The sequence below is a fragment of the Centrocercus urophasianus genome, unplaced genomic scaffold, assembly GCF_019232065.1.
Source record: "Centrocercus urophasianus isolate 14NV4802_14NV808 unplaced genomic scaffold, USGS_Curo_1.0 seq_9, whole genome shotgun sequence".
In the NCBI taxonomy this organism is placed as follows: domain Eukaryota; kingdom Metazoa; phylum Chordata; class Aves; order Galliformes; family Phasianidae; genus Centrocercus; species Centrocercus urophasianus.
Genome location: NW_024885532.1, coordinates 32,206,155 through 32,214,334, shown reverse-complemented (window position 1 = coordinate 32,214,334; position 8,180 = coordinate 32,206,155). Strand labels below are relative to the sequence as shown.

Below are 8,180 nucleotides of genomic sequence, written 5' to 3'. Positions count from 1 at the left end.
TAAATTTATGCCTCACTCGTTGCTTATCCTATGGTACAGTCTGCCTTCAAAAACACATGAATGCACAGTCACTCACTAAAAAATAGATGAGATTTCTTCCAAAATGTTATAGTTGCCATCAATAATATGGTAATTCATTTTCTGTAGAAAAGATTCTTATGCACAGGTTATTACTGCTTTTAAGTCTAGATGATCAACATATCAGATTCACTGTCCCAGTGATTCAAGCATACTGTGAATATTTTGCTTGCACCGATAACTAAAAATCTCATTGTGGTTGGACAAACCCATGTATATTACAGTAAGCAAGTAGGCACATATTTCATTTGCTCTAGCTTGTTTCAAAAAACTATTCTTTTACTATCGTAGCAAAATATATATGAATATAACTAAGCAAAACTAGAGTTTATGAAGGTATACTTGCCTGAAAATACACAGTAAAGATATACAGGGAAGACTTGTAGTGTTCTAGCAAGTTGAATGTTCTTAAAGTAGTTCCACTTTCCAGCGTGTCACTCCTGCTCTGTATAATCTTTTCTGCAACAACAATTTAATATGATCAATTGCAACATTTTGATGAATCAAAGCAGGATTTGCATTTTTAAAAGAATGACTTATTTTTCCACTAGTTTTCATCTAACTCAGAAGTGTACTCATGATTTGCAGAACATTATTTCAAGTTCAGATAAATATGGTTCTAGGAAGAAAAAAAAACATTAAAAAAACACGTTTCATGACATACAAAATGGTGCGGTCTGCACATCTTTCACGAAATATTTCACAATTTGCTTCTCATTTTGATTGCTTCATCATGATCAAAAATCAAAGACAGATAAAACTCAGAATCAACCTCAAAATGCTAATCTTTTAAATGCTCAGGATATTCAGCAGTTATAACTGACTTGAGAAGCATTTCCTCAAGTAACTCCAAGGATCATTATGTTCAGCTCCTGCAAAGAACACACTAAACAACTACCATTAAGCACTATTAGTTTCGCCAGTACTCCAACAGCACCTGGAAGTCCAGAGTGGCACATGATTTTTATCCAGGAAAGGGCTGCTGAAGAATCATGCTTCAGAACTCCAGCAACAATGTTTGAAAAATAAGTATAACTAAGTATCTGTACTCAGGTTCAGCATTTCCTCCTCTCATTTCTGCAGTGAGTACTTCCAGGACACCCTTCAGCATAAAATAATAATCTTTACTCCAATCTCACATATCCCATCTCATATCTCAGACATTTTCCATTTAAGGAAACATAGCCAGGGTTGGTTTTTGTCTTCCTAATTTGTAAACCATAGCTTTTTCTCATTATCAATTTCACTCCATAGTTCTCAAATCCTGTTTTCTTCAAACAAACTTCCCAATCTCCAACTCCCCCAGCCTCCTATGGATGGATCTGCCCGTGCTCCTTCACTGTCCCTCACAACCTGTCGTGCCCAGACATATGAGGAGCGACAGAAACCCCTGGTGTGTTCAGTCCAGAGCAGAGGAGCTGAGGGGAGGCCTGATGGCGGCTGTAGCTCCTCACAGGGAGCGGAGGGGCAGCGCAGAGCTCTGCTCTGTGTGACAGCGACAGGGCCCGAGGGAACGGCATGGAGCTGCGTCGGGGGAGGGCGGCTGGGGGTGAGGGGAAGAGGGGAAGAGTCTGCACCAGAGGGCGGTGGGCATGGAACAGCCTGCCCAGGGCTGTGGGCACGGAGCTCAAGAGAGCGTTTGGACAGCGCTCAGACTTCGCAACTGGATTTTCGGTGGTGCTGCGTGGAGCCAGGGGTTGAACTCCGTGTTCCTCGACGGTCCCTTCCAACTCGGGGCAGTCTATGGTGCTATAGTTGAGTCCTCCAGGAAACAGCTCCCAAATTCTCAAATTTCACTCTGCCCCGCCCTTGCCCTTCCACCGAGACGCACGACCTCACGCTCCCAGCCCCGCACCTTCGTTCCCGGCGGGACAGGAGCGCCCTCCAGGGGCGCCGGCTGCTCCGTGCCCTCCCCGCCGGCATTGTGCCGGGCTGCGCCGACCTGCTGCCACCGCGCAGGACTGGGCTACGTGCAGACCGAGCGCTGTCGGAGCTCGGAACTGTCGGCGGGAAGGGCGGCAGCTCTGGCGACGCCTCTCCCCGCTGCCGCCCGTCCCCCGGCGGCGTGGGGAGGCGGGCGGGGACAGCCGGCTCCCGCCCCCCGCTCGGCCTCCTCTCCTCCCGCCTCCGCGCCTCCTTCCCTCCCCGCGGCACCGCCGAGGCTGCGAGCGCGGCGCCCATTCAGCGCCCGCCGGGACGAGGAGGCTGGATGAGGACTTGCGTCCCGGGGCGTTCGGCGGCCTCTCGGGCATGCGGCGGACTGCGGGGACTCTGCCCTGCCCTGAAGCCGAGCGGGGACATCAGGTAACTGCTCGCCTCGCCCCATCCCGGCCCGGCCGGAAAGTTGCCTGCAGCCCCCCGGGTGAGCGGCGGGGCGAGCCGCGGGCGCCGTCCGGAAGGGTGCGGGGCGGTGCGACGGCGGCTCGGGCGGTTCGTGCTGCTGTGCGCTGCGGGCGGGGGGAAGGGAAAGGAAGGGGTACGGGGGGACTGAGCTGGCAGCATTGGCGCTGCGTGCCGGGCTCTGCTGGCTTCCCCTGCCAGCCTCTCTGTGCTTAGGACAGCCGACAACAAAGTAGCGCGCTGCAGGAGAGTTCGGTGCGTTTGTTGGGCTGTATGGCATAGCCCCAAATACGCTGTTTCTTTTGAATCCTGTTCTGCCGAGGGCTTTCCGACGGGACTTTTGTGGGTTCAGCGTAAACTTCCAACAAATGTGTGGATTTTAACTAACACAGTGTGAGGATGAATCCCATTCCAGGTGTTCCACAGTGGTGCCTTGCTCACCTTTTCTCATGGTTTGTATCAGAGGCACTGAGATTTTTTTTCTTTATTTCTTCTGAAATCATTTAAAGAATAGGTGAGCAGAGAGCCCCACATAATCCGGGTGCCTTTGCTACAAGCTGAAAAACTGACGCTGGATCACTTTAAAGCAAGAAATAGAAAGCATCAATACTTTCAGAAACCTGCTTTCTTACCAGCCCAAAGTAATGTACACTGCAAAATGTCCTGAGGGTGAAAAGATTTCCCGTTTCAGAAGTGAGAAGATCCCCCTCATCACTAGTGTTCTGCACGTACTGCATGGGTTAAATTGGAGAGAATCAGAGAGAATCTGCCTCAAGGATTCTATCAGCTGTAGCAGGGAATGTTTTACTTCCAAATCTCCACATTACACTGTGCCAGTGTAATGCCACAGTGTTTGTTGCAAAAGCCAAAGGAAGTAATCAAATGTAATGAGCTTAATTTCACTAGATTATAATATAATGAGTTTTGGACCAAATTTAGGAGTTCAAAAGTAGAACAGCTTGAGCATCGTTCATCTGTTACTGCAGGTAATCCCAATGGTTATGCATAAGGCAGTACGTTTATGATGATTTTCAGATTGATGGTAGTTTTTAATAAGCACAGCTATTTTCTCTAAAAAGCTCCATGACCCAGCGCAGCTTTGGGGCTACTGCATGTATGCTCAGTTCTTTCATTAATGGACTTTTATATTGTATTAAACTAAGAGAAGTTTGAATAAGTGAAAGAACTACAAGCATAGGTAGAACATGAAATGCTTTCCACCTTTCTGCGTTTTGTGATGCCTTCTGGTGTTTTTTTTCGTTGTTAACTTCAAACATAACTTCTCCCTGAGTTCTCATGCAAGTGGCAGAATTTCTTAAATGTGTGAAACAATCTTCTATTGTCAGATATTCTGTAGCTCTTACTTCCTTAAAAAGATAAATACAACTTGGGAGTTATCATTTTTCTTGACAGCATGACAGTTAAAGCTTGGTTTGCATAGCGGCAGGCACGTGTGGTGCATTAAAGGATATCATTCTGAACTGTCACCGAGTAACTTTTCAATGCATTTTTGTGAATGTATTGCTTGTAAAATGACGGCTTGAGTGTAACTGAGTGTTAGGATGAGGAATTATGTAGTGATATGAGATCTAATTTAAGATTTTGACTGTAGTATTTATATTGCATTCCTGTGGATTTAGTGCTCAATCCTGTAAACAGGTATTTTATTAATTTTCTTCATTTTGGTGTCTCAGTTAAACTCTGAAAATGTACTGTTGATGCGGAGTGCTTAAGCTGCCCAGAGGTGGAGTGTGCAATTTTGCCTTTTTATATCATTTGCATAAGAAAATGCTTCATTTGCTGATAACCTTTCTGATAACGTGTCCAAATGGCATGTAATTGTTGCTATTTAGAAGCCGAGGTCATGTTAGAAGTTGTGAGCTTAAACAGTTCTGTGTGCCAGGCAAGTGTTGTTTGACAGTGTGTGAAGCCTTAAGCATTGAAAATCGGCAGGTGAACTGAGGAAGGAATATAACATGCTGTTAAGGTGGGAATGTGGGAAGTTTGGGAAAAAGCAGTAAGTCAGGAGTTTGGGGTTTTTTTTGGATGGTGAATTTTTTACATAATAACTAAGTTAATGCCTTTTGAAAATAATACATACCTTGAGGATGCAAGGTAAAATGTATATCTGGACATGGAGGAATCTGTGTTTACCTGAAGACTGTATTTGCGCTTGTAATTTTTTTGTGGTGGGTCTCTTTCCGAACTTCTTATTGCTATACTCTGAAGTCTTCTCCTGGAGACTTCTCTTAAACCAACTTAGGAAGTTTGTTACTTCATTGGTAAGCCTGTCTGGTGCGGTTGGATTCGGTAAATAGTGATGAAATTAGTTCAGTGAGAACAGTGTTTCTGTAGGAGTAAGAGGCTGTTAAGAACTGAAATACCAGTGAGAGAAAGTTTTGTCTTAGCTATGAGTTCAGCAGCTGGGTTTTGAGGAGCACATACCATAGACCTGTAGAAAGTGAACACCACAGTCAGCTCTTGGGAAAGGATTCCTTCTGACAGCCACAACCAGACAACATTCCTGCTGATAGCCCAATGAGCTCTTAAGCACTGGGACAGGCTCCCAAGGAGGTGGTTGAGTCACCATCCCTGGATGTGTTTAAAAACTGGATGTGGTGCTCAGGGACATGATTTAGCGGAGGGTTGTTAGTTAGGGTAATTTGGTTAGGTCATGGTTGGACTCGATCTTTAAGGTCTTTTCCAACCTGAGTGATTCTGTGATTCTGTGATTCTGGTTGGCATGCCTGTTCTCTGTGTTTTGCCCTCTCTTCAGTTGTTAATCAGCCAGTCTCCTCTTAGCTGAAGAACTCCTAATGTGCTCAGTTTTACTTTTAGATTACCTTTTCTAGACCTCCGGAAGATAACATTTCCTTCTGAACTCTTTGAGTTCATAGTCTTTAAGTAGAGCACCATCTGTGAAAATGGAGCTGTGGCCATACCAACAAGTCAGGTGAAAGTATTAGTTCGTACTCAAGGCTGTACTTAGAAATCCAGCGTGTTGTCTTTTATGCAAGAGTATGCTTGCCAGTCACTTTTCACTCTCTCAGTAATTCTCACCACCAAAATTCAGTTCTGAACAATGGCTGAGTATTGTTTCCCTTCCTGTATTTTCTCAGTTGATCATTCTTAGCTAAACATACATTGGTTAGCTGCATCTCAGTTTCTTGTAGATCATGTCTTCAATTTGGTATGATTATTCTGAATTCGAATCTCTTTTCCCATTTCTAACTTGTAGCTCTCCTAGGCTGGTATCATATTCAGATTCACAAATATACCTGTCAACTAAGCTATTAAGAAAGCAATAAATATCTAGCAGATTGGACTAGGAATCTTTTTTTAAAAATGTCTTCCCATTTATCAGTGAATTTGTCATATTCTGATTATGTTGTTGTAGCCTATTTTTAAAACAACAGTGTTTCGTTTTATAGATGCTATAGGAGTGCGTAAATACAGCTGTTACCGTCAGTTACCTACTACTGTAAAACCCAAAGCAGTAGTTTGTACTTCAGCTGTCTAGGTTTTCCTGTAGTTGCTGTAGTTTTCAAGAAAATAAAGTGTTCTTGATGTTTCCAGTTTAGAAGTTCTTTTTAATGCAATAGTTTTTCATTGAACAACCAAATACCTCCTTGTGGCTGTCAGGTCATTGTGTGGAGATTGTACATTGCAATCATATAATTTCTATTATTTGTAATTAAAATGCTGTTCACAAATCTGATGAAAATTACCAATGTAATATAAGTACTAGTTTGACTTCTTGTTTTCTGACAGTTATTTACGGTAGGTGGATTTAATCAGCAAACAATGGCAAATAACATTCCATATTACAGACGTGCTTAACTGAGATGTTTTACATGAATTCTAATGGTCATGCAAGGGCAATGTTTGTACACATTTATGAAACAGTAGAGGAAAACTATAAACACTAGTAAAAATCGACTGTCTGATAGGGGTGTATGTCCTTGAAAGTCTTGGCGATCTAAAGTTTCCTAATAAACTTCCATTGTATTAAATTTGGTCTTAAATTTACCTGTTTTCTGTGGCTTAGATTTAACAAAACAATACTGAACATCTAATTATCTTTTTTTCCACTCCAGTGAAGAGGCAAACTATGATGTTCCAAATTAATATATTTGTCAATAGTGCTGTTGATTTAAGTCACGCAACTATCAGCTTCTGAAATTGGACAATTAGTTTTCTGAACTGCAGCATATGTAAATTATACAGAAATACGCAAATAAATTATTTATTTGTGTTTGTGCAGTAAGCAGCCAGTACTTTCTTTGTTATACATTCGTTATTAACAGTTCTAAAAACTTCATAATACTATTTCTGTAGAAAATAAACATGAGCTGTCTTCTACAGTTTTATGAGAGTTGGTCTACAGAATAGTATCGTAAAAATTATTGGTAATAACATATTCCTCTGTGTAGTAGAAAAGTGATATTTTTTTAGAATAGGACAATTTCGAGTGCATATGCCTTCCCCCCCCCCCAAAAAAAACAAACAAAAACCAAACCAAACAAAAAACAACATTACTTGTGATTAAGAGTGCTAAAGTCAGAACTTTATTTGATTTCAGAAACAAAGAAATTCTTTGAATAAATATCTGGCAATTTTTCCAAAATAAAGTTTCTCTGTGAATGAGTGCAAATTACTTTGCTTAATTATTTGTGAATGCTGATGTGAAAATTTGTAGAACAGTACTATTTCTCTTGCTTAATTGTTTTAAATACAGATTTCCTCTGGGATATGAAATCTTGCATGAAGGTTTTTGCTATAAGATTCAAAGAAACCCTTATTTTTCACAGAGAAACACAGGCATGCAAACAAATTGTACCCAGTATTTTCCTGGCACCATTTTCACAAACCTGCAGATATTTGACTTAAATAACAAAAGAGAACCAAAATGGAAAAACCTGCCTGATTAAATATGTGTTGCTGGAATCTCCCACTCCACTGTTAAAAGCAAACTCCCCAAAATCATTTGAGAAGGAAGGTTTTAAGCAGTTTTGAAAAAATGCATGGGAGCAGCCACTGTGGAAGTATAGAGAGAGCCTTCTGCCCTGTAGTGTTATGTGAGCTGACACTGGGTTTGAAGCCACTTCTTCAGAAAGAAATGTTCAGTTTTTAGAAAACATTTTAGAAAACATGTCTTGGTACCAGCCAAACCCACTTTTTTATCCAAAGAGAAAGATCAAATTAATGATTCTCATGGGACATTCGTCCTTAGAATCATAGAGTCACGAAGTTTGGAAAAGGCCTCTAAGATCGTCCACTCCAGCTGTCCACCTATCACCAATATTTTCCACTAAAGCATATCCCCCAGTACAATGTTTAAATGTTTCTTGAACACCTTCAGGGACAATGACTCCACCACCTCCGTGGGCAGCCCATTCCAGTGCCTGACAACTCTCTTGGAGAAGAAGTATTTCCTAACATCCATCCTGAATCCCTCTTGGCACAACTTCAGGCCACATTCCCTCTTGTCTTTTCACTGGTTACTTGGGAGAAGAGGCCAATGCCACCTCACCACAACCTCTCTTCAGGCAGCTGTATAAAGCAATTATGTTTCCCCTGAGCCTTCTCCAAATAGAAAAATCCCAGTTCCCTCAGCCACTTCCCATCAGATTTGTACTCCAGAACCCTCGCAGCTTCGTTACCTTTCTCTGAACACACTCCAGGGCCCTTCCTTTGTTTCTCTTTCTTTGCTTTGAAGGGCCCAAAACAGAGCACGCTACTTGAGCTGTGGCCATCTTTGG

At 42.4% G+C, this 8,180-nt stretch overlaps 1 protein-coding gene across 3 annotated transcripts in view; it reads left to right on the top strand.

Moving 5' to 3' along the window:
* The first annotated feature begins 2,290 nt into the window (after positions 1 to 2,290).
* SGCG (sarcoglycan gamma) overlaps positions 2,291 to 8,180 on the top strand; it is a 119,540-nt gene continuing 113,650 nt past the window's right edge. For all 3 annotated transcript variants that reach the window (XM_042839276.1, XM_042839273.1, XM_042839278.1), the window contains exon 1: positions 2,291 to 2,382. The gene's annotated coding sequence lies outside the window, so the exon portion shown is untranslated. The remainder of the gene's footprint in view (positions 2,383 to 8,180) is intronic.